Here is a 26,085-nt window from a genome sequence, read left to right on the forward strand (position 1 = left end):
TAGTGGATGACTCAGTTCTTCTTAAAAGTGGGAACAAAATATTCACAGGAGAAAATACAAATGCAAGTGTGGAGCAGAGACTGAAGGAAAAGCCATCCAGAGACTGCCCCACCTCAGGATCCATTCTACATACAACCACCAAACCCAGACAATATTGCTGATGCCAAGGAGTGCATGCTGATATAACAGGAGCCTGACATAGCTGTCTCCTGAGAGGCTCTGCCAGAGCATGACAAATACAGAAGTGCATGCTCGCAACCAACCATTGAACTTTGAGTAGGATCCCCAATGGAGGAATTAGAGAAAAGGTTGGAGGAGCTGAAGGGGTTTTTAACCCCATAAGAACAGCAATACCAACTAACCAGAGCTCTCAGGGACTAAACCTCTAACTAAAGAGTACACATGGATAGACCCATGGCTCCAGTTGCATATGTAGCAGAGGATAGCCTTGTTGGGCATCAATGGTAAAGCCCTTGTTCCTGTAAAGGATTGATGCCCCAGTGTAGGAGATTATCATGGAGGGTAGGTGGGAGGGAGTGGGTGCATTGATGGGTGGGGCACTCTCATAAAAGCAGAGGAGGGGGGATGTGGATTTATGAAGGGAAAACTGGGAAATAGGGTAACATTTGAAATGTATATAAAATATATTCAATAAATTTTATTTTTAAAAAAGAAAAGCTACTGTTTATTTTTTTCAGCTAATGTTGTATCCAGCCCCTTTTGATAAAGGCATTTGTCAGCTCTAGGAGTACTCTGGTAGAGTTTCTGGGGTAATTAATATAAACTATCATGCCATCTACAAATAGCTATACTTTGACTTCTTCATATCCAATTTGTATTCTATTGATCTCCTTTAGTTTGTTGTTGTTGTTGTTGTTGATGATGATGATGATAATGATGCTTTAGCTAGAACTTCATATAGTATATTGAATAGATATGAATAGAATAGGCAGCCTTGTCTTGTCCCTGATTTTAATGGAATTGTTTTAAGTTTCTCTCCATATAATTTGATATTGACTATTGGCTTGCTGTATATTGCCTTTATTGTGATTAAGAATGTGCCTTATATCCCTAATCTCTTTGACACTTTTAACATGAAGTGTTTTTGGATTTTGTGGAAGTTTTTTTTTTTTTCCTTACAGAATCTAGGGATATGGTCATGCAGTTTTTTTTTTTCTTTCAGTTTATTTATATACTGGATTACACCAATGGATTTTCATATATTAAACTACCTCTTCATCCCTGGGATGAAGCCTACTTGATCATGGTGGATAAGGTTTTTGATGTGTTCTTGGATTTGGTTTGGAATATCTTATTGAGTATATTTACATCATGAGAGAAATTGGTCTGTAATTCTCTCTTTGTTGATCTTTTGTGTGGTTTATGTATCAGGGTGACTGTGGCCTCATAATGCGAATTTAGTAATTTTCCTTCTGTTTCTGTTTTGCAGGATAATTTGAGGGATGTTGTTATTGGCTCTGTTTTGAAAGTCTATTATAATTCTAGGCTAAAACTTTCTGGAACCTGGCTTTTTATTGGTTAGGAGATTTTTAACAACTGCTTCTCTTTTCTTAAGGCTTCTGCGTCTAAATGATCTTCTCGATTTAACTTCTGTAAGTGTTATGGAAGTGTTAGTTAGCTTGACTAAGGGTTTGCCTTGTTGATTTTCTCAAGGACCAGATCTCGGTTTTGATGATTTGTCATATTGTTCTTTTTACTTCTAATTTATTGATTTTATTTCTCAGTTTGGTTATTTCTTGTCATCTACTTCTCTTGGGTGTGTTTATTTCTCTTCATTCTAGAGCTTTTGGATGTGCTGTTAAATTGCTAGTATGAAATCTATCTAATTTTTTTTAAAGAAAACACGCAGTGCTGAGAACTTTCCTCTTAGCTTTGCTTTTATGATGTTCCATAAATTTGTGTATGCTGTTCATTCATGTTCATGGAATTCTAGGAAGTTTTTAATTAAAAAAAAAAATTCTACTTGTCCCAGTAGTCATCTAGTATAGAGTTGTTCAGTTTCAGTGAGTTTGTAGACTTTCTGTTATTTCTGTTGTTGTTGAAATCCTGCTTTTCACCACCATTAGTGGTGGTCTGATAGAATAGAGGATCTTTATTTCATTTTTTTTGCATCTGTTGAGATTTACTTTGTGACTGAGTATATGGTTGATTTTGGAGAAAGTTCCATGAGGTGCTAAGAAGGTATATGCTTTTGTGTTTGGGTGAAAGGTTCTGTAGATGTCTGATAGGTCCATTTGATTCATAATGTTTGTTAGCTCCAATATTTCTCTGTTTGTATGACCTGTCCACTGGTAAGAGTGGGGTATTAAACTTTTCTACTATTAATATTTAAAGGTCAATGTGCGATGTAAGCTTTAGTAATGTTTCTTTCACAAATGTGTGTAATCTTGCATTTGGGGCATAGATGTTAAGAATGGAAACGTCATCTTGGCAGATTTTTCCTTTGGTGCATATGAAGTATACTTCCCCATCTCTTCTGATCAATTTTTGTCAAAAGTCTATTTTTCTAGGTATTAGAATGGCTCTTCCAACTTGCTTCTTGGGTCCATTTACTTGAAAATCCTTTTTCCCACCCTTTGCTCTGAGATAATGTCTACCTTTGATGTTGACATATGTTTCTTGTGTGCAGCAGAATAATGCATCCTGCTTATGCTTCCATTCTGTTAGCCTTTATCTACTAAAACATTGAGTTTGTAGTTAACCTGTGTAAAGGTAGACTGAACTCCATATTGTTTCATCAATGGGTTCTACTAAGCCTGTAAGAAAAAGGAGTAGCAAACGTATAGCCATTTGTTGAAAATAGAAGGAATAAATCCCACACAATTTTCTAAAACTACCTTTAATACTAAAACTATAAAAAGACTATTGTCTTATTATGCCACAGACAAGCATCTTTTATGTTCTAAAAGTGAAATAATCAATACGTGAGAAGGACACTATTTCTTCAGCCTAAAAGCTTTCAGCAAAATGGAAACACAAGAGATTTTTCCATGACCTAATAGTTTCTGAGAAGAAAAAAAAAGTAAAAAGTATCTAATACCAAATAACATACAGAGTGAATTCTGTCTCACAGCATTAGGAAAATGAAAGTATAAACCACTATCTAGGATTAGTAAAGTTATGGATGTTGGAAGAGAACCTATAACCACCAATTTACTAAAGAACATCCTAATCCCTAACTACACTCTAAATACCTACTCTGATTTTTTTTTTGAGTGTCACAGGGCAACTTTATGGAGTGTTAACATGGTCATGCCCAGCAAACTTGTGTTTCCTTCCATTCACACCACACACACACACACACACACACACACACGGGGTGGGGGAGAGAGAGAGAGAGAGAGAGAGAGAGAGAGAGAGAGAGAGAGAGAGAGAGAGAGAGAGAGAGAGAGAGATGTGTACATACGCACAAATATACCCTGCTCTTGCCACAGTCCAGTTCTCAGCTGCAGGGGTGGGGATCCTCCTCGATTTCTAGGATCCAGAAGTAACAGGTGCCCAAAGGAGGCACAGGGGAGGATAGGGGTGAGGAAGTAGGGGTGCAGAGATCGGGGGCAGGCAGGGTTGGGAACACCCACAAGACAGTCACAGTGAGATCCCCAGCCCTGGTAGCCTCAGCTTTCAAGGAGCCTTTCAAGGTGTGGCAAAAAATTCAGAGTTTGGGAAGGGCAAAGTCCTAGTCCGTTTTAATCCTCTCTGCAGGCCTGGCACTGGAGGGCAAGGCAGGATGGGGAGGTCAGGAGGTCGTAGGCTGCTTCAGCTCTGGGGCTTCTCTGGAGCCTCACCACCCTCTTCCCCAACATTGTCAGCCGTCCACAGCATCTGATTGTCTCTCAGCAGCTGGGTGATGAGGGTGCTGTCCTTGTAGGAGTCCTCACTGAGGGTGTGCAGATCGGCCATAGCCTCGTCGATAGTCTAGGCCAGTGAAATGGCCTCCTCGGGGCTGTTGGCTATCTCATAGTGGAAGACAGAAAAGTTCAGGGCCAGGCCCAGGCATATGAGGTTGGTGGGTGGCATCTCCTTCTTGCTGATGTCCATGGCCTCCTGGTAGGCTGATCAGGCAGAATCGATGATGTGCTTCTTGTCATCACCAGTGGCCACCTCAGCTATGTAGTGGTAGTAGTCACCCTTCTTCTTCAGGTAGAAGATGTGGCTCTCAGCCTCTCCAGCCCCTTTGATGAGGTGGGAGTCCAGCAAGCCTAGCACGGTGTCACACACACACACACACACACACACACACACACACACACACACACACACACACACCTCTCAGCTTGGTGTCTACTTTCTCCTGGTACTCTTTCACCCCAGGGCCCTTTTCTTCAGATCCCCCCCTCCTCGTCGCTTCTCTGCTTGATGCTGGACAGGACTCTCCAGGCCACTCTCTGGCCGCAAACCACATTCTTACAGGCCTCAGAGAGCAGGCTCTGCTCCTCAGCCTTTTCCACAGCACCCTTCATGAAAGCTGCCATGTCCTCCCAACTTGGCTTTCTGGATCAGACTGGCTCTCTCCATCATGACTCCGAGGATGGACAGACAAGCTGGTGAACTGTCTGTCTTGGGACTAATGCTAGATTCTGCCTAAATACCTGCTCTTACATCCATAGATGATTGTAGTCTTCACCCACATCAAGTAAACTCCTCTTTGCAACAGAAAACATTAGAGAAAACTACAATCCATGGAAATGGAGAGTTTTAGAGCCCAGTCCCCAATGAATACATCTACAATACAATGGCACCTAAGAGTTAGAAAACATTGCAAAAGAGTGGGCAGAAGGCTTGTAAAAGCCAGAGGGTCAGATGAGTTTTCTGTGTCTCCTGGAAATGTTAGAAGCGACATCTGTAAAGCCTCACCAACATTATTGCCTAACAGGATCTGAGCAAAGACAACATCAATAGACATGCCTGAGAGGACAGGGGAAAGCCCACGGGTCTCAACCCTACACAAAGAACTACAGGCAACCAAGGAGCCTCACCACCCTCTTCCCCAACATTGTCAGCCGTCCACAGCATCAGATTGTCTCTCAGCAGCTGCATGATGATAACATCAACTGATTATCCAATACCAAATGTGAGTCCTAAGAACATACATACAAATAACATGATACAGACTGAGGAGACTGTATTTAAGAATATGTGTGTGTGTGTGTGTGTGTGTGTGTGTGTGTGTACTTATACACATGTAACATGGTTAGTAGAGACCATAAATTTGAAAAGAGAGCAGGGAGAGTGTTTGGGAAGGTTTGGAGGGAGGTGAAGGAAGAAATGATATAATTACATTATGATCTAAAACATAAAAGAAATAATTAAAATGTAGGGTAGGAGTTGAGGCAGAGGCCTAACCATAGAAAAAAACAGCCTGAACAAGGTATGAAAAGCTTGTTAGTAAGCAGCACTCTTCCACGGCTTTTGTTCCCACTTCCGCCTCTAGGTTCCTGCTGTATATGAGCTCCTGAGGTGACCTTCCCTCGATGAATAATTGTGACCTGAGAGTTGTAAGCCGAAATAAGTCCTTTCCAAGTTCATTTGGTCTTGGTTTTTAATCACGGTCATTGAAACTAAGACTCACATCTAAGTTTTAAACAACAAAACATGTAGCAACACACAATACCTTCTATAGAAACACACAATTACTCAAAATTAGTGTTTCTAGGAAGTAGGGAGTTTCATCTATAAGCTTTGTTTCACATGAATGCCTGTGGGTAGGGCATTTGACAAAAATGAATCTTGGCTTTTAATCTTTACCTTGATTGAAGCATTGCCTTATTATAATGCTGACACAATCTTTGCATAAAAGGCTCTAAAGGTACTCATAGCAGCACACATCTTCAGGTTTTCTTGGGATCCAGGGGGCTTACAGATACCATTATTGCTTTATTAAAAATTTTCTCTGTATTTTCATAGGAATAAAGAACATGCCACATATTTGAGAGCCTTCATATTGTAGGCCAGCTTTTCAACAGTCTTTGTAGGGATAGGCTTCTATTTGTTTTTGGCAAGGTTCTCTGTCATAGGGAGAGTCATCTCTAAGGTTAGTTTACATTCCAATAGGCAAAACCAAAGTGTTCTGTTATCTTAGGCACACACTTTTGTTTCATGCTTTCAAGTGTGATTATGACCTAACGAAAAAGCATACTGGAAGTAAAACATGTCTGTAGATAACCTGGAAATCACAATGCTATTTCTCCAGAGCACCAACAACTTCAAAAGTATCTAGATTGCTATTAATAATAACTAACTTTAAGCACCAAAAACTAGTCAATAGATGTGTAGTGGATAGAATATCAGAGGTTATACTTGACCAATAGTACCATCACTGCAACAATACACTCAATTGTCTATGTTGCTGAAATAGTTTTTTGACCACCTCAAATATTTCAAATTTGATACTAAACTCTTCTTCATGGGAACATTGACAGAATTCATATTTTTACATTTTTACATGGTCCAATTTGTGAGTTTTTGGTCTGTGTTTCAAATCCTAGAACTCATTGCCAAATAGGATGTCATGAATCACCTTTTGTTTTATTTTAAAAGCTTTCTATTCTAGCTATTATGTAAATTTCCTCCATCAATTTTGACTTAATATCAGCATGTAATATAAGTATCCAGTTTTAGTCTTCCATGTATGGATAACCAATGTTTCAAATATAATTGTTGAAAATATCCATTTTTACAATGATCCTCACAATCAGTGGGAGTTTAATTTCTGACTCTCTATTTTAGTGCCCTATATCTGTCTTTATTCCAGCACAACGAGGACTCCATGTCTATGATGGAGTTGCATCATTCTCCTTGAAATAATCACTTCGATGCCACCGCATAGATGGTTAGACTTCAATGTATGAATTTGAAGAATAGATACATTCAGATTAAAGTGGCCTCCTTGGTTAAATTATTCTTAAGCAGTCTATTCTTTGTTGGCTATTGTAAGTGAAATTGTTTTTCAGATTCTTCATTGTTAGTGGATTGAAGTAAAACTGATCTTGGCATGTTAATTTTGTAACCTCAAACTTTGCAGCCTGAGTTTTAAAGTTATGTGCTAAATATTTAGAGTTGACTGTATGACACTATGTCCTACAAACACAGATAATTTTACTTCCTCCTGTCTATTTTAGAAGACTTATTTCTTTTGCTTGCTTAATTAGTGCTTCTAACAATAAGTTGAATAGAAATTAAAGTAGATAGCCTTTTATTGTTCCTGATTTTAGAGATGAATTGTTCAGTCTTTTGTTGCTGGTCAAAATTGTGGTCATGAGCTTTTCATATATTATATATTTATTACAGTTAAGTAGCTTCCTGCTATTACCAGTTCATTGAGTGTTATTTTTATTGCATTAATTGAGATAGACATGTGGGGCTTTTCTTACTTGTTTACAAGTGGTATATTATATTAGTATATTTCTTTATGAGGAATCACTTTTAGAGTTCTGCAAATAAATTTCACCAAATTATACTTTCCAGTTCTTTATATGTGATGTTGAATTTTGTTTTGTCAAGACATTTGCACCAGAATTCATCATTAGCAATGGCCTATAAGTTTAGTTTCCTGTCTACCATTAGTGTCTTTCTTTGGTATCATACTAATGGTAGTCTCACAAAGTATGTTTTGCTGTATAACCTCTGGTTGTTTTGAGAAGGCATCCATATTGGAAAGGAAGAGTCAAAACTACTTTTATTGCTTATGGAATAATCTTGTATGTGTAAAATTATAGAAATCAAGAAAAAAACTGTTAATGCAAAACATGAGTTCAGCAAGCACAAGGATAAAAAGATCAATGTTCAAGAATCAACTACTTTATACACTACCAATAAAAACTCTGAAAATAAAATTAAGGAAACAACAGTACCTGAGAATAAATTTTACAAAGAAAGAACAAGATTTTATATTGAAAACAGTTCGTTCTGCACCCATTCCACAACACCCAGAGGAAGCCTTTCATCCAGGTGCTCTAATATGCCTAGGATCACAGGATCACAGGTGTGCTAATGGGCCCAGGATCACGGGATCACAGAGGAAGCTCAGCTCCTCTGTGAGTTGAGATTGGGCACACCCAGGAGCACCAGAGCTCTGACACACTGAAGATCACAGTTGAGGCCACAACATCTTTCATCTGATGGGAGTATGCCTTTCATCTGATGGGAGTGAGGGAAGGAGGTGGAAGGGAGGATGGAAGTAATCAAGGGCCACATACGTAATGTATATTGATTTGGGAGTCACTTGAAGTACCTGACCAACTATTTGGAAGATTTCCCATGCCTTCTACTAGAGTTTTTGTTCACCTATGGTTTGTTTGAGGAATATTGTCAGCCCATGGGACTTAATTTTGTACTGTACTCTAAATATTATTTCTATACCCACAGATAAATGCTGTGACAACTCTTTTTCAAAGAAGCCTCTCTTTGCAGCAAATGGAGACCATCACAAAAACCAATTCTTTTAAATATTTTACTGTGCTTGGACTTCTATTTTCTTCAGGGTTCTTGAAGGCTTCAACCTCCCATTCTAACTCACTGACTAGAGGTTGGGGAGAAAGAATGTTAATAGGAAAAGAAGTTTGTGGATCTGTTTAGCAGTTCCTTGGGGACAGTTCCACTCTTCACTGTCAGGACACAGGCAGCCAGTTCAATAGCAAACACTAAACATTAATCAGTACCAGTGGCCAGCAGAAACTGAAAGACTGGGCTGAATCAGCATCAGTCAACAGAAGCAGCAAGAATCAACCAGAATATCACGAGAAGTTCTTTGGCGTGTTTCTCTCTACAACATGAAGACCAGCGAAGAAGCAAGAACAGTGAGGCACTGCAGGACATCACAATACAAGAGTTTCCTTTCACTGTCTGTGGGGTTCTACTTATACTCTTTCCAAATATCATGTTCCCTCTCAAGCCTCTGCCCCAGCAAAACATCCTCTCATGTGCCTGATTCAACAAAACATCCTCTCACAAGACAGCTTCCACAAAAACATCATGCAACACAACTGAGTTTCCAAAGAAACCAGAAATTTTTACTTCAGTGCTGGTTTATTACTTCTGTAGTAATATAATGTTAAAAATAAAAGAATACAAAGCAATATGTTATCACTGTTATTTTGCTCTAAGTTAAGATTTTTTGAGTATTGACTTATAGAGTAAGCTGTCAGCAGAATTTGTCATCCTTTTCAATATTTGGGGAGATTTGGGAGGGTCTACATGTGTTCATATTCATTGGAGGCCATAGTTTAAACTCAAGTGTTGTATTTCTTGATTTTGTTGGGAAGTTTTGTTTTGTTTTGTTTTGAGATGGGGGTCTGTCACTGGCCTAGAGTTCAATAAAGAAGTTAGACTGGCTTGCCAGTGAGCCCCAGGAATCTCAGTCTCCTATGTGCTGAGATTATTAATAGTTGTCAGTATATCTGACTTTTTATGTGGGTCTGGGGACCCAACTTAAGTCTTTATAGCATAGACTTTATTAACTAAGCTATACTGTATACCATTAAAATTATTTTTATAATAAGGTCCACAGACAGTCTAGGGGACCATGCGATCCTTTACAATTATCCAGTGGATACAATATGCTATGTGCTTCTTACACATTATTACATGTACAGTTTACATATAATGGGTCATTTTACTTTCACAATGACTATGAAAATTTTTTATTTACCTATGTAGTGAGAATTTTGGTTTCGTTAAAAAAAAAAGAAAAACAGAAATGTTATGGGAGTCTGTTTCTGTTTTATTCCCAGATTGGGGATATGTGGCTGCTTCAGATTGTCTACAGCAACTGAGTACAATTTGTCTCATGATCTAAAAGAGGTGTGGTTTGCAGATAGCTTTTGCAAGTGTGTGACATTTGGAATTCTGGAGATTTTTCATAGGATATATAAATTCTAGAGTGCCAAAAGATGGGGCTGTTTGTTTGAGTGATGGTTGAATGCTGTTGGTTACAGTTTGTTAAATAGTCATGCACAAAGAGACAAGAAGAAGAAATTAGATACTTTGACAGCAAAGATCAAACTTGCACAAGGAAATAGATACCCCTAATCAGCAGGAAGGAGTCTAATGATAACTTTGCTCTCTTTCCCCTGTATCCTTTTTTTTTTCTCCTACCTAGTGTTAGGAGGTTGAAAGAGTATAATAAGGGTAGAAGAGAAACCCACAAAGTGGACAACAGCCTTGCTACATTATGAAACTTCTCTGATGAAAAAACTGAAGCAAATATATGATAAATAACTCTCAAAATGGAGTCAGCTAGCAAATAGTAGTACCCGACCATAAATCTAGGCAGATTTGTTTAAGAGTCTGTCATCTAAGTTACTATATCACTTTATTTATTTAGCTATTTATTTATTCATGTATTTATTTTTAGTATACCACTTCATACATTGAAAAATCCCAAGCTTTCTTTTTTCTTTCTTTCTTTTTCTTTTTTTCACATGGTGCTTTATAAATTGAAGAGTCCAAACCTGTGTCTCTTTCTTTCCTTCCTTCCTTCTTTCTTTCTTTCTTTCTTTCTTTCTTTCTTTCTTCCTTCCTTCCTTCCTTCCTTCCTTCCTTTTTTTCTCATCTTCATTCTTTCTTTTATTACTAAATCACTTTGTACACTGAAGATTTCCAAACAGTTAAGCAGTAAAACACAAATGTGAAACATTTTCAATTTGGGATATTTAAGTGCATTAGATTGTAATGTTCTTAATAAAACTGCTATAAATAATAACATGGAAAATAAAAATAATACAATAGAGACATGAGTGAAAGATATAAATAGAAAATTCAGAGGGGATAATCAACACTAATGATGTTTGAAAGAGCCATATAAAAGCATACTATTTTACAGGCTTCTAATGTCTTTATATGAAAGAGTTTTAATTGGCGTTACCCTACACAGGGAAGAACACTCTTTCCAGAAGCCATAGGTTGCCACATAAAAAGCCCAGTGCCAGGTGAGTTACCTCTCTATCTGAGTTGTTGGCCAGGGGTGTCCTAGAGACTCCATATCAATACAGACTCAAAAGCTGTTGTCCTGGGTTCTAAAGAAAGCAAGATGAGCAAAAAAGATAAGAGTACACCAGTAACCATCAGTACTGCTCTACAGCCTCCTGCCTCTAGGTTTTTCCCTAAGTTCCTGCCTCAGATTCCCTCAGTGACTGCCTTAGAAGCTAGAAGGTGAAATTAACCTTTTATCCCCACTAATATACTTCTTGCTGCATTGTTTTATCACTGTAACAGAAACCCTAATACAGGCATATTAGATTTTATATGCCATATACTCTATTATGCAACATGAAAGCAGAATTCAAACTGGAGGATGGAATACAGTTAGGGAAGAGGAAGATATAGGGTAAATATGGCCAACATATAATATGTTTGAGCAAAAAATACACTAAGAAACCAGCACTGTGTACAATCAATATATGCCAATAGAAGAAAATACAAAGGACAATGGGCCATTTGCAAATAATACTATTTTTAATTGGGTGTACCAGTACATGCCCGTTATACAAGCATCTGCGAAGTAGAGGAAAGAAGTTAAGTTTGAGGTCATCCTGGTTAATGCAGAACTTTGGTGTTGAAAAAATAAAATAAAAAAGCACACAGAACATATTTTCTGGTGCAGAGTAGAAAGTGTTCCAAAAGAAAAATGGCTTTGGCAAGCAAGCACTGAGATTGGGAAGATAATCTAGTCCAGACCTGGGCCAGATCTCTCTTACACACCAAGGGCTTAATTGTAAGAGAGCTGATAATGGTCGCTTCACCCCCAGGGACACATAAAACCTCTTTTCCTGGCTTTCTCCATTGTGTACGATCACCACTCTCTATTGCAGGATGCAGCCAGAGTTTCCCCTGACAAACAGATCTGAGCTTCTAGAGACAGGCCTGGGTTACCGGCCCTGCTCCCACACTCAGCCGCTCAGTTACGATGCGCATGCGCACTCTGTGACCCTACAGCAGATGCTGCTTTCAGCTGCAATTTTCTGGTAGATGTGGAGATGGAAAATGGAATTGCAGTTCTTCTAGGTGACAGAGGAAGGGCTTGTGTTCTCCCACCAAGCTGTCCCCTTGTCTGTGAGTGACCCTTTGGACACTCTGCAGAGCAGACCGCCATCCGTGGGCCACCTCATCCCTGCAGCTGATGGAGCGCATACCTGTAGATCTGTAGGACAGCCTCCTCCTTGAAATTCCAGAAGCCAGTCATGTGTCAGAAGAAAATGAGTGTTACCATTGTCCTCTACAGAAGAATGAGAGACAGCTTGGGCCCTATGAAGACGTCAGACTGCTACAGACATTGAGCAGGCACAGAGAGCTGATTGACACATTTGAGTTTGGATTTTAAAGGACCAGTGGGAACATTCCTCACATGCCCACATAAAAATAAATGTGGAGACAGTCCAGCACAGACCTGGTCAGTGTCCACCCTTGTGTGAATTAGGGGAAAATGATGTCCTGACACTGGTCATGGAAGTTGTGCCTATGTGACAGGACCCAACTGAGTGATTTTTTTTTTTTTTTTTTTGCAAGTAGTGAAGGTCAAGCCTGTTAAGCTGTGCTCAGGGGGAGGAGAGGAGGGTATCTCCAGTCACTGCTCCAGGAAACAGGCAAACAAACCCACAAACTATTTTCATCCTCATCTCTCAGGTGATTGATACCTTTGGCATTCACCCAAGAGTAACACTCTCTGAGAGTGTGCGACCACACAGATATAACTATTTATCAGCTATAGGTTCCATATGGGTAGAAAGGGCTGTATGTCCCCCACCCCCTCTTCATGTTAGTGAGTTACAGCATTTGTATGTGAAGGTGACAGACAGACAATGAGTGTCTGTGTGTACATGTTTGACCTCCAATGTTTTTCCCAGGTACCCCCCCATTATTGTCTGAGAGAGGGTCTCATTGACACTTGAGCTTTCCAGTTCAGTGTGACAGTGGCCAGCAAGCTCCAGGGATTCTTCTGACCCTGCTTCCCCAGAGCAGGAGTCAAATATGCACTGACCAAAGCCAGCTTTTTTTTTTTGAGTGCTAGAGACTGAATTCGGGTGCTCAGTCTTCTGTCTAAAGCACTGACTGAGCCATGTCTCAAGACCCTGTCTGGCATTTCTTAAAGCAATAGGGCAGAACTGAATAGGATTCTGTCCTGTCTCCTGTCTTCACTTGATTCTCCCTTCCCCACTTTCCCTCTCCCCTTTTCTTCACTTCCCTTTTTGCTTTGCATTCTCTCTCCAGCCCCCAAACTCCTCCAGGTATCCACTTAGGATTCTCCTCTGCCATCTCCCTGCTCCAGATACCCATACTTGCCCTGGCAAAGCAAAGGCTTCCTGAATCATGTCTCCTCTTTCCCTACATTTCCTTGGTCCACCGGGAAATTCTCTTCCTCTGACCCAGCTCCCAAGGGTCCAGCAAAGCTGAAAATCAAAGGTCAGTATTAAAGTAATCCTGCCACCTCCCTGTTCATACGTGCAAGCCGGCATGTTTTGCTGTCCCTCTAATTTCTCATCATTATGGGTTTTGACTCATTCAATTCTGCTTTGGAACAAAGCTTCATTTCTCTCCTGGAACTGAAGCCTCTGGCATCAGGGTATGGTAGCTCATACCTGCAATTCCAGAGCTTAGGAAGTGCACAAAGGAGGGTCAAGACTTCAAAGCTGTCTGTCCCCAGCTGCACAGTGAATTCAGGACTAGCCTGGACTTCCTGTATCACTGTCTCAAGATGAAAATAGGCTTTGATGGAGGAATGGAGCAGATAGTAGATCACATGGGATATTGAGGTAAAATGCAGGAATATTAGGGGCAAATGGGCACAACTTGAAAATGAGTCAGTAATGTGGGTATTGTGAGTTTGCAAGGCCAGAGGAGAGTCAACCAAAGCAAAGCATGTACGGGAATGCTCAAAGGAAGCCTGCACTTCTTGAGCTAATTAAACAGAAGACACACAAAAGAAAAGCATCCTGGTTCGACTCTGAGACCTTCCTGTGTGGTCAGGATCAGGGACCCAGGTCCCTAGGAAAGTCACAGAGCACCTTGCTCCCAGTGTGTCCCCTGACACCTACATGAGAGAAAAGTCTGCAGGGAAGTTTGCATGAGAAGGGTGGGCATGTGCAGGTGGCTCTAACTGCAGCTGTGCACCTGATACACACACCCCAGATGCCCTCATCGTGAGACCCTGGGCACAGCCCCAACCTTGCCAGTAGCCTGGAATCCAGCATTGGAGATGGGATCCCCTCACAGAGAAACATTCCTTTGCAGCACCTCACACTGTCAAGAGGCTATCAGAACCATGCAAATTAGCACTATATGCCCTGGTCAAGGCATTGCAGGACAAACTGTCTGAAACTCACTTCCAGGCACTGTGCAGGAAGCAGCTAGTTCAGAAGGAACTCCCAGGAGTGGGTGGGGAGGAGGTTCTCCCTTCTGTTTGCTTCACCACCTTCCTCTCAATGACCTTTATCTCCTTCCAGAATGCAGATTATCCAAGTAACTTCTCTTGCCCTTCATGTCTCACAGGCTCTCTATAGAACCCAAGGATCCTTCTGTGCTCCCACAGGCACTCTTGGGCACAAGCCATGTGAGGAAAGCCGTATTCTGCCACAGAGGCCTTTGTGGTTAGGCAGCTTCCCTTCTGTGGAGAATGAAGAGGAAGTCCGCAGTGGCCTCAACTGAACACTTGACGGGGATCAGAGTTTTAGCTGGTTTCGAATCCAGAAGTCCACTGGCTTCTACTTCTTTTCCAGCATGCATTTAATTCCAGTCTCCTCACTCCCAAGCCTCAGCTTCCAGGGATTGTTACAACTAATAATTGAGGACTCGAGGAATACTCAGTTGAGGTTCTTGACCCTGTCCCATACCTGTATGTTTCAAAAACTCACATCAGAGATTCTGAGCAGGTACAGACCTCCTCTGTTATCCTCTGGACTTCTTCATTTTGTCTTATGAATCAGTTTAACTTTGATGCCTAGGTAAGCATCCAGGTCCTTTGTCTTGTCCTACCACCTTTGCTTATGGACTTTTAATCACCAAAGGCTGACAATTAGTGTAATTAACGTGTTCTCATATTCAGTCTTCTCCTGCTTCATTCTCTTCCCCTCCCACCTCAGTACTCTCCTATTTTAACTTAGTGAGCAGATCTCGTGGCTGCATCACCATAGCAACCAGCAATGAGGGCCAATTAAGCCACGACTGAGCCATTAGACACCTAAGCTGATTATAGAGTCCAAAATATTGGCTTAAAGGAGACAAACAAGGCTGGTCCTCACTGTAGAGGTGTGAGCCAAACAATCACTGAATGCTGAAACCCTTCCCTAGTCTTGGTTTGAACAACTGAGCTGTGGATCTGTGTGTCAACCCCAAGGCCTTTGTTTTAGCCCTCCAGGACAGAGAAATTCTCTTCTGTTGTTGGGAGGGCCATTCTGAATGCCTCTCTCTCAATAGGCTCCAAGTAGCGACTGGAGTCTTCAGTGCTAAAGGACAGTCAGTGGGACAGCCAGGGGCAGTCACCCAGTTCACCCTGAGTCCTATTATTTTTTGCACCTTCCTTACCTTTTGCATTAATCTATGGAATTTTCTACAAAGAAATAGGCCTTTTCCAACTTGCTGGTCTCAAACACGACCCCTGTTGCTCCAGTCTGTGTTTGTACCTTTTAAATCACATGTGTGTCAATTAGTGCAATTAAGACATTCAAATTATAATTGGACCCCCTTTCCTATATGCCTAAGCTCCCCAAGTTTCCTAATGCCTTTCATTTCATTTACCTGGTAAAGCTCATGCGCAATTGCCATAGCAACAGGCCATTGGGCAGATTAAGTCATTATGGGTCTGGACACTGACACTCAGAACTGATTATGGGTCTGGAAACTTGAATGGCGGAGCAAGAATCCTGGAATTCAGACAAAGAGGCTCTTAGCTGGAGAGAAGAGGCAGCTGAACAGCGCAGGACTTTGTTCAAACCCTGACTCCTGACTTCATCTTGTCAGCTGTTTGCTTTGGCAGAGTTGAAGGAGACAGCAGGAGTTAAAGGTAGTGGTGCCTGGTATTAATATGGGTACCTGAATTTTAATAATGTATCTCTACTCTTTGAATAGTGTGCTGAGTATCAACAGCACACGTTTGAGCTTGATCTCCCCTTGAATATATCCAATTCTCATGGGGAAAAAGGAGAACACAGGGACCATGTGAGGAACAGATTATTATGAATGTATGTCTGAGTTTTCTTACATTCCTAACCCTGTTCTACTGGCTAAGTCAATCGAGCTTCTCAGTTCCTAGTAAGGTACCTGGCCTTTGTGCTTACAAGATGACTGGGCAGGAAATACTCTGTACTACTATTTAGAAGACCCAAATGTGGATCTCAGTACCTACATCCAGCAGTTTTCATCTCTGCAACTTCAGCACCTGGAATCCAATACCTTACTTTGTTCTAGCCTCTTTAGGCAAACAAATGCTGTATACAGTCACACATAAGAACACATTCATCCAGGCACATGCGTGCGCACAGACACACACACACACACACACACACACACACACACACGGATATACCTGGCCCTTACAATGGATTCTTAGAGTCTACTCCAAACACTGATAACAGAGGATTCTACTAATAAAAGGACAGTGCTACCCAGAAGATCATGAACTAGTGAAGCTTTCCTAATAGGGCACCTTCTTTAGGGCAAAGCATGCATTGTCTACTTAGTTTAAGCTTCCTGTTCACAGTTTAGCTGCCCAGGTCTACTAATGATAGTATGACATCTGAAGTGGGGCACAGGATGGAATCACAAGAATTCAATGTATGGGGTTATTCTTTTCATCAAGTCTATCCCCGTCCCTCTCAATACTCCTCTCTTTACTCATAGGTTCCAGTTATTTGCACTAAGAGCAGAGCTCCTAGGCCCAGCAGAATTACCATGGTAACCAGAATCCAGAGTAGGAGATTGCTGCTGTCACTGAACATCAAAGCTTTTTGAAGTGTATGTGGCAAAGGGCTTCACTTTCTAAAAGAAAATAACTCCCAGCTGGAGAGGAGTAGCCCATTGAACCCCCCCTTGCTCCAGTGCTTCACTAAACACCCTACCCTGTCCTTTGTCCCTGAATTGTGTGAAGAAGCAGAGTACATTTTCTTTCCTGTGGAGCCAATGCCTATCTTGGTAACAAAATATTAGTCATTTGCCCCTAAACTAGGGCATACCTCCACACTCTGAATCATCACCTCAGAAATATGGGAGGGACTTCCAGTACAAGGCCAGAGCCATCCCAGTTTCATCAAGACTGGTAGCCTGCCTGCAGGCTGGAAGAGCTGCAGGAGGGCTCTCACTCCTGAGCCCAGGGATTAGTTCACACTCCTTCTCTACTGACACTACTGGGAACAGACACATCCAGCCCGAGGGCAGACCTGGCCAGTTGCATCAGGACTCGGCACTTCTATCAAAATTCACAGCCTACCCAGAGAGCCGAACACCCAGAAGCAATCTCCCTCCAGAGACCACGGGCCCACAGACATAGAGGAGAAACAAGCTCCAGTGAGAGACAACAAGATCACCTAGCATCACTGATAACAAGATGGCAAGAGGCAAGCCCAAGAATCTAGGAAATGGAAACCAAGACAACCTGGCAACATCAGAACCCAGTTCTCCCACCACAGAAAATAGTAGATATCCCAACTCACCAGAAGAACAAGATCTAGACTTAAAATCATACTTCATGATGACGGAGGTCCTCGAGAAGCACATAAATAACACAAAGAAATACAGGAAACCCAGGTGAACACACACAAACAAGTTGAAGACAAAGAGGAAACACAAAAATCACTTGAAGAGCCACAGGAAAGCACAACCAAACAAGTGAAGGAATTGAAAACAGAAATAGAAACACTGAAGAAATCACAAATGGAGACAACCCTGAAGTTAGAAAACCTAGAAAAAATCGGAGGCATAGATGCAATTATCACCAATAGAATTCAAGAGAGGCAGAAGAGAATCTCAAGACCAAAAGATACCATAGAAATCATTAACACAACAGTCATAGAAAATGCAAAAAACAAAACCTTTTAATCTAAACCATCCAGGATATCCAGGACAAAATGAGAAGACCAAACCTAAGAGTAATAGGTGTAGAAGAGAGCAAAGACTCCAACTAAAAGGCACAGTAAATCTCTTCAACATCATTATAGAAGAAGACTTCCCTAATCTAAAGAAAGAGATGACCAGGAATATACAAGAATCCTACAGAACCCCAAATGGATTGTACCAGAAAAGAAATTCTTCCGGACACATAATAGTAAAAACAACAAAGGTTGAAAACAAAGAAAGAATACTAAAAGCAGTAAAGAAAAAGGACAGGTAACATATAAAGGCGGACTTATCAGAATTACACAAGATTTTTCAACAGAGACTATAAACCTAGAAGATCCTGGACTGACCTAATATAGATGCTAAAGAACACAAATGCCAGCCCAGGTTAATATATCCAGCAAAACTTTCAATTGCCATAGATGGAGAAACCAAGATATTCCAGAAGAAAACCAAATTTACACAATATTTGTACACAAATCCATCCCTACAAAAGATAACTGATGGAAAACTCCACCACAAGGATGGAAACTTCACTCATGGAAAAGCAAGAAATTAATCTTGCAAGAAACCCCAAAGAAGAAAAGCACATAGACATAATTCTACCTCTAACAACAAAAATAACAGGTAATAACAATCATTATTCCTTAATATCTCTTAACATCGATGGACTCAATTCCCCAACAAATAGACATAAACTATCAGACTGGATATGTAAACAGGATCCAGCATTTTACTGCATACAGGAAACTCATCTCAGAGACAAAGACAGACACTACCTCAGAGTAAAAGGCTGGGAACAAAACTTCCAAGCAAATGGTCCCAGGAAACAAGTTGGAGTAGCCATCCTAATATCGAATAAAATGGATTTTCAACCAAAGTCGTCAACAAAGATAAGGAATGAAACTTTTTCCTCCTCAAAGGAAAAATCTATCAAAAGGAACTCAAAATCCCGAACATCTATGCTCCAAGTACAAGACCACTCACATTAATAAAATAAACCCTACTAAAGCTCAAAGCATATATTGTCCCACACACAATAATAGTGGGAGACTTCAACACCCCACTCTCATCAATGGACAGATCATGGAAGCAGATACTGAACAGAGACAAAGTGAAACTAACAGAAGTTATGAACCAAACGTATTTAACAGACATCTGTAGAATATTTCATCCTAAAACAAAAGAATATACCTATTTTTGTCAGCATCTCAAGGAACCTGATCCAAAACTGACCATATAGTCAGTCACAAAACAGCCCTCAACAGTTTTAAGAACATCAATATGCATCCTATCAGATCACCATGGACTAAGACTGTCTTCAATAACAACAACAACAACAAAAAGCTCACATACACAAGGAAACTAAACAATGTTCTACTCAATGATAGCTTGGTCAAGGAAGACATAAAGAAAGAAACCAAAGACTTTAAAAATTTTAACAAAAATGAAGGCACAATATTCCCACAATAGCGGGATACAATGAAAGCAGTGCTAAGAGGAAAACTCATAACACTGAACACCTCCAAAAAGTAACTGGAGAGAGCATTCACTAGCAGGTTGACAACAAACCTAAAACATCTAGAACAAAAAGAAGCAGATACACACACCCAAGAGGAGAAGAGAGCAGGAATTAATTCAACTCAGAGCTGAAATCAACCAAATAGAAACAAAAAGAACTATACAAAGAATCAACAAAACCAGGACCTGGTTCTTTGAGAAAATCAATAAGATTGATAAACTCTTAGCCAGACTAACTACAGGGCACAGAGAGAGAGAATCTAAATTAGCAAAATCAGAAATGAAAGGGGAGACATAACAGAAGCCAAGGAAATTCGAGAAAACATCAGATCTACAGCAAAAAGAGGTCAAAGGGATAGAAATTGGAAAGGAAGAAGTCAACATATCACTATTTGCAGATGATATGATAGTGTACTTAAGTGACCCTACCAGAGAAATTCTACAGCTGATAAACAACCTCAGCAAAGTGTCTGGATATAAAATTAACTTGAACAAGTCAGTAGCCTTCCTCTACTCAAAGGACAAACATGCCAAGAACAAAGTTATGGAAATGACACCTTTCACAATAGTCACAGACCATATAAAATACCTTGGTGTGACCCAAGCAAGTGAAGGATCTGTATTACAAGAACTTCAAGTCTCTGAAGAAGGAAATTGAAAGAGACCCCAGAAGGTAGAAAGATCTCCCATGCTCATGGATTGAAAGGATCAATATAGTAAAAATGGCCAACTTGCCTGAAGCAATCTACAGGTTCAATGCAATCCCCATCAAAATTCCAACTCAGCTTTTCACAGAGTTAGAAAGAGCAATTTGCAAATTCATTTGGAATAATAGAAAATCCAGGATAGCATAAACTATTCTCAACAATAAAAAAGCTTCCAGGGGAACCACTATCCCTGACCTCAAGCCATATTACAGATCAGTAGTGATAAAAATTGCATAATATTGGTAGAGTCAGGCAGGTAGATCAATGGGATAGAATTCCAGATCCAGAAATGAGCCCACACACCTATGGTCACTTGATCTTTGACAAAGGAGCTTTTCTTAGGGTGTAGTTTTCCTTCTTGTGTTAGAGTTTTCCATCTATTATCCTTCGTAGGGCTAGATTTGTGGACAGATATTGTGTGAACTTGGTTCTGTCCTGTAATATCTTCGTTTCTCTCTATATAGTAACTGAGAATTTTGCTGGATATAGTAATCTTGGCTGGAATTTGTGTTCTCTTTGTGTCTGCATGACATCTGTCCAGGATTTTCTAGCTTTCATAGTCTCTGTTGAGAAGTCTGGTGTGATTTTGATCTGACTACCTATATATGTTACTTGTCCTTTCTCCATTACTGCTCTTAGTATACTTTCTTTGTTTTGAACATTTGGTGTTTTGACTATTATGTGCTGGGAAGAATTTCTTTTCTGGTCCAATCTATTTGGAGTTCTATAGGCTTCGTGTATGATCATGGTTATTACTTTCTTTAGGTTAGGAAAGTTTTCTTCTATAATTTTGTTGAAGATATTTACTGTGCCTTTTAGTTGGGAGTCTTTGTTCTCTTCTACCCCTATTATCCTCAGGTTTGGTCTTCTCATTTTGTCCTGAATTTCTTGGATGTTTTGTGTTAGGAGCTTTTTAATTCTTACATTTTCTCTGACTGTTGTATCAATGTTTCTATGTTATCTTCTTCCCCTGAGATTCTCTCTTCCATCTCCTTTATTCTGTTGATGATGCTTGCATCTATGACTCCTCACCTCTTTCCTAGGTTTTCTGTCTCCAGGGTTGTCTCTCTTTGTATTTTCTTTATTATTTCCATTTCCATTTTCAGATCGTGGGTGGTTTTGTTCAGTTCCTTTATCTGTTTGCTTGTGTTTTCTTGTATTTCTCTAAGGGCTTGCTTGTACTTGTGTTTTTTTTTTTTTTTTTTTTTTTTTTTTTTTTTATGTTCTCCTGTATTTCTTTAAAAAATACATGGGCTTCTTGAGGCACTCTATCATCAGCATGAGGCATGATTTTAAGTTCAAATCTTGTTTTTCTGGTGTATTTGGATATACACTACTTGCTATGGTGGAAGAGCTGGGTTCTGATGTTGGTAGTTTGGCTTGGTTTCTGTTGCTTAGATTCTTGCACTTGCCTCTTGCCATTGATGTTAGTTGATCTAGTTGTCTCTTAATGGAGCTTATCTTTCCTGTGCATCTGTGGGCCATGGATTCCAGAGAGAGATTGGTCCTGGTTGTTCAGTTTTCTATTGGCAGGCTGTGAGTTCTGATGAGAATGGGCTGTCTCTACCTCTTGTTGCAGATAGAGGCCTGAAGGGCATGGACCTAAGCAGTAGTGTGATGCCAGCGCCCCGAAAGTTCCTGGAGGGCTCTTCCCAGACAATCAGTTGAGAGAGAGTTTGGGTTCACCCATTGGCTCAGTAGGGAGGATGATCCTGCATCTCCCCAGGGCACTCAGTTCTCTGTGAGCATGCCTGATGGCAGTGTGCCTGATCTGCCTGTGGCTCTGGGCCAAGATGAAGGCTGGACCAGTCTGATCCCAGACTACTGACTCCTGTAATTTCAAGGCTCAATATAAGCTTACAGCAATAGAGACGGGAGTATTTGTGAAAGAATAGATGTACAAATTAGTGGAACAAAGGAGATACAAACAATAGATGTATAAAAATACAATGAACTGATCTTGGATACATGGATACAAGAAATTTAATCATGAAAGAAAATATTCTGCAGCAAATATCATTAGAAAAAATATTGCAATATATAAATAAACTTAGAAGTCATGAGTCTTGTTTTTGCAGAGGTAAAGCTGTGAGATAGAAAAAATACAGAAATTTTTTCACTAGCCTAGGGTCAGAAAAATAATTCTCAAATAGGACAAAGAATAACAAACAATTGAAAGAAAAAATTATAAAATTGTTTTCATGGAATTTAAAGTTTATACTGTTGAAGATGTTATATTAAAGCTACAAGTCAATGACATTTTTGGGGAAATTTTGCATTTATGCTCATTAGGAATACCAGCATATGCTTACAGTTTTCATACTGTTCTTGTCTAGTTTGGGAATTATGGCAATTCTGGTCTCAAAAAATGAGTTTGGAAGTGATTTCCTCTTTTAAATATTTTGTAATAATTTGAGAAGGATTGGCATTAGTTTCACAAATATGTTTTAACAACTCTTTAATGAGTTTATAAGAACTAGGAGATTGGTGATTACTGATACAATCTTACTCATTATTAGTCTTCCAAAAATTTCCCCTTCCCCATTTTTAAATCATCAAGTTGGATTTGAGAGGCTGGAAGATTATTTGAGTTGATACAGAGTTTTATAAACATACACAAGCATTCAGATTCCATTCTTACTGTCACATAAAACTGAGCATGGGAGTCAAGCCCATAACTCCAATGCTTGGGAGCTAGAGGCAGGAATATCAGTACTTGAAGGTCATCTTCAGCTATATAGTATATAGTATGCTAACCTCCACATAAAACCAGGTACACTGAAACTAATAGAACAGAAAGTGGGGACGAACTTAGAACACAGGCATGAGAGAAATTTTCCTGAACAGAACGCCAATGGCTTATGCTCTAAGATCAAGAATCTACAAATGGTCCTCATAAAACTGCAAAGCTTCTGTAAGGCAGAGGACACTGTCAATAGGACAGAACAGCAACCAACAGATTGGGAAAAATCTTCACCAATCCTACATCCAATAGAGGGCTAAATCTAATATATACAAAGAACCCAAGAAGATAGACTCCAAAGATTCAAATACCCTACTAATAAATGGGGGACAGAGCTAAACACAGAATTCTCAACTGAGGAATACCAAATGGCCAAAAAGTAGGTAAAAATGTTCAACATCCCTAATCATCAGGAAAATGCAAATCAAAACAATCTTGAGATTCCACCTCACACAAGTCATAATTATGAAGATGAAAAATTCAAGTGACAGCAGATGCTGGCAAGGATGTGGAGAAAGAAGAACACTTCTCCATTGTTGGTAAGATTGCAAGCTGGTACAACCACTGAGGAAATCAGTCTAGCAGTTCCTCAGAAAATTGGACATAGTACTGCCTGAGGACCCAACCCAGCTATACCACTCCTGGGCATATACCCAAAAGATGCTCCAAAATATAACAAGCACACATGTTCCACTATTTTTGTAGCAGCCTTATTTATAATATCCAAAAGCTGGAAAGAACCCAGATGTCCCTCAACAGAGAAATAGATACAGAGAGTGTGGTACATTTACACAATGGAGTACTACTCAGCTATAAAAAATAATGACTACATGAAATTCTTATGCAAATGGGTGGAACTAGAAAATATTATCTTGAATGAGGTAAACCAGTCACAAAAGAACACACAGGGTATGCACTTACTGATAAGTGGATATTAGCCCAAAAGCTTGGAACATTCAATAAACAATTTACAGACCTTATGAAGCTCAAGAAGAAGGAAAACTAAAATGTGGATGCATCAGTCCTTAGAAGGGGGAACAAAATATTCACAGGAGGAAATACAGGGATAAAGTCTGGAACAGAGACTGAAGGAAAGGCCATCCAGAGACAGCCCCTCCCGGAGATCTATCCCATATGTAGCCACCAAACCCAGTCATTATTGCTGATGCCAAGAAGTGCTTGATGACAGGAACCTGATATGGATGTCATGGGAGAGGCTCTGCCAGAGCCTTGCTGATACAGATTAAGATGCTTGTAGCTAACCATCAGACTGAGCATGGGGACCCTGATGGAGGAGTTAAAGGACTGAAAGAGCTGAAAGTGTTTGCAACCCCATAGGAAGAATAACAATATGAAACAACTAGATCCCCCAGAGTTCCCAGATACTAAATTCAACCAAAACTATACATGGGGGGACCCGTGGCTCCAGCCACATATGTAGCAAAGGATGGGGTTTTCTTGCATCAATAGAAGGAGAAGCCCTTGGTCCTGTGAAGAATTATTTCCCCAGTGTAAGGGAATGCCAGGGTAGTGAGATGGGAGTGGGAGAGTGGGAGGGGGAGCATCCTCACTGAAGCAGGGGAAGGGGGCCTGGGAAAGGGGGAATCTGGGAAAGGGAATAAGATTTGAAATGTAAATACATAAATAATCCAATAAAATGATTTTAAAAAGGGGAAAACAGCTATCTATGGGAGAACATTTCATAGTTACATGTTCAGAATTAGGCAACATACATGCTCAGAGAAAAACAGACTTCTAGACGTTTTAGGCACTGATTCCAAGACTCGGAGCACACACTATTAATTGGCATGATCTGTGTTTCTCGGGAACAGAGCTAGTTTTCAAAAACTAAAAGATGCAGCTGTTTTTGTAAATATACAATGTTTGACAGATATAAGACATAGAAGCACAAGATATATCCAGTTCAAAGGGGGAAAAGTGAGTTGGCATTCAGTTAACTTAGGCAGGAAGATTTTGAATTTGAAGTCAACCTGGGCTATATAGTGGGGGAATGGGGGCAAATAAAAAATTAAAAATGAAAAGAAGAAGAGGAGAAAGAGAAGGAGGAGAAAAAAATACTATCCCCCAGGAAACAATGCCTTTTAGCATTATGATGGTTCGAATGTTTCCCCATAAGTACCGGATATTTGAATACTTGGTCCACAGTTGGTGGCTGTTTGGGGATAATTGGGTATGGCTTTACTGAGGGAAGTATGTCAGCGGAGTGTAGCTGTGGGGTTTCAATGCACTCTTTCTGCCTCCTGTTTACAGGTCCAGATGTGAGCTCTCAGTTGTTCCCACAGCCATGCAGTTGCTCCATCATCGGGCATGCTAACATTTGGAAAGCAAAAAAACCCAGACAAATGCTTTCTTTTTTTTTTTTTATAAATTGAACAACTTTATTTTCAAAAGCAAAGATAAATGTATAGATTTTAAGCATTTTTGCATAAAAGTATATGAATACATTTTTGTCAGTACTTGATTTTTTTAAAGGTTTGATAGTGTGCATTAAAATCTTACTAGTTACAATGAGCATAAAGTACATGTAAAACAAGATGTAACCTGGAAATAGTCAAAGTTTTCTTCGTGTGTAAAGATTAAGCATAATGGTTTTTTCATTTTCTTTCTTTTTTTTTTTTTTTTTTTTTTTTTGGCCTTTGCTTTTTCTTGAACTTCATATAGTCTGTGAGTTGTTTCTGGGATGTTCAGAGCTTTCTGGGGTTAGTATCCAATTATCAGTGACTGCATATTATATCTGTTCTTTTGTGGCTGGGTTATCTCACTCTGGATGATATTCTATAGATGGATCCATTTTCTTAAGAATTTCATAAAGTCATTGTTTCTGATTAGCTGAGTAGTACTCCATTGTGTAAATGTACCACAATTTTTGTATCTATTCATCTACTGAAGGACATCTGGGTTCTTTCCAGCTTCTGGCTATTATAAATAGGGCTGCTATGAACATTGTGGTGCATGTGTCTTTGTTGTATGTTGGAGCTTCTATGGGGTATATGCCCAGAAGTGGAATAACTGGTCTTCAGGTAGTACTATGTC

General features: G+C 39.9%; 1 pseudogene across 1 annotated transcript; it reads right to left on the reverse strand.

The window, feature by feature from the left end:
* Nucleotides 1–3,777: 3,777 nt before the first annotated feature.
* On the reverse strand, nucleotides 3,778–4,536 carry LOC308414940 (14-3-3 protein sigma-like; annotated as a pseudogene). Its single transcript has 2 exons — nucleotides 4,288–4,536; nucleotides 3,778–4,238 (listed from the first exon to the last, which is right to left on the reverse strand). The product of its transcript is annotated as a 14-3-3 protein sigma-like (transcript).
* Between the last annotated feature and the right edge of the window lie 21,549 nt (nucleotides 4,537–26,085).

The sequence above is a fragment of the Micromys minutus genome (assembly GCF_963924665.1).
Source record: "Micromys minutus genome assembly, chromosome: X".
In the NCBI taxonomy this organism is placed as follows: domain Eukaryota; kingdom Metazoa; phylum Chordata; class Mammalia; order Rodentia; family Muridae; genus Micromys; species Micromys minutus.